This window comes from Penaeus monodon, chromosome 19 (genome assembly GCF_015228065.2).
Source record: "Penaeus monodon isolate SGIC_2016 chromosome 19, NSTDA_Pmon_1, whole genome shotgun sequence".
Taxonomy (NCBI): domain Eukaryota; kingdom Metazoa; phylum Arthropoda; class Malacostraca; order Decapoda; family Penaeidae; genus Penaeus; species Penaeus monodon.
In genome coordinates, this window is record NC_051404.1 from 10,986,509 (window position 1) to 10,987,092 (window position 584).

The window sequence follows — 584 nt, forward strand, 5'->3', positions numbered from 1 at the left end:
GCAAGAAACACACTCAGAAACTCTCCCTCACCTATGAGTTTGATTAAGCAACATTTTGTTCGCTCCGCTGTTTATATGTTGCATAATCATCGTGTACAGCATGTAGATCGTTAAGCCTGAGATGATGAGCATTGTCAGAGCGGGGTTGATGTTGACAGCACGACAATCTGTAAATAGGGGATGTGTTAGTGAATTTGTAAAATTCAGCTTAATCGAATGATCACATCAATCATCTTATATGTAGTTTTTCTCTCTTCTGTGATATGTTGCAAATGAATCACATTTTATTAAGTCTCTCCTCTTCCCCATGGCCTCCCCCTATTTTGGGTCCGTCTCCAGGTGTTGAATTTTTTTCTCTTTTTTTCGTCGCTAAACACGCTTTGCTTCTCTTGATTGCTTTTTTCCCCTGTTCTGTTCTCAAAGCAGCTCTTTTATGGTCTTACTTAACCCTTTGATGTCAAAAACTGAAAACTATTGCACAAAGCGCTTGCTGATGGTGAACTTTCCCTCATAAACTCATCCTCCGCCTTCGCTCCCTGATCCCCTTCCTCCCCTCCCCCCCTTTAGATAGTGAATAATAGATG

General features: G+C 41.3%; 1 long non-coding RNA gene across 1 annotated transcript in view; it reads right to left on the reverse strand.

Moving 5' to 3' along the window:
- The window catches only part of LOC119585450, a 13,246-nt gene that overhangs the window by 2,680 nt on the left and 9,982 nt on the right, over nt 1-584 (reverse strand). The window contains exon 2 of the long non-coding RNA XR_005229891.1: nt 32-167. This is a non-coding gene — a long non-coding RNA (uncharacterized LOC119585450). The remainder of the gene's footprint in view (nt 1-31; nt 168-584) is intronic.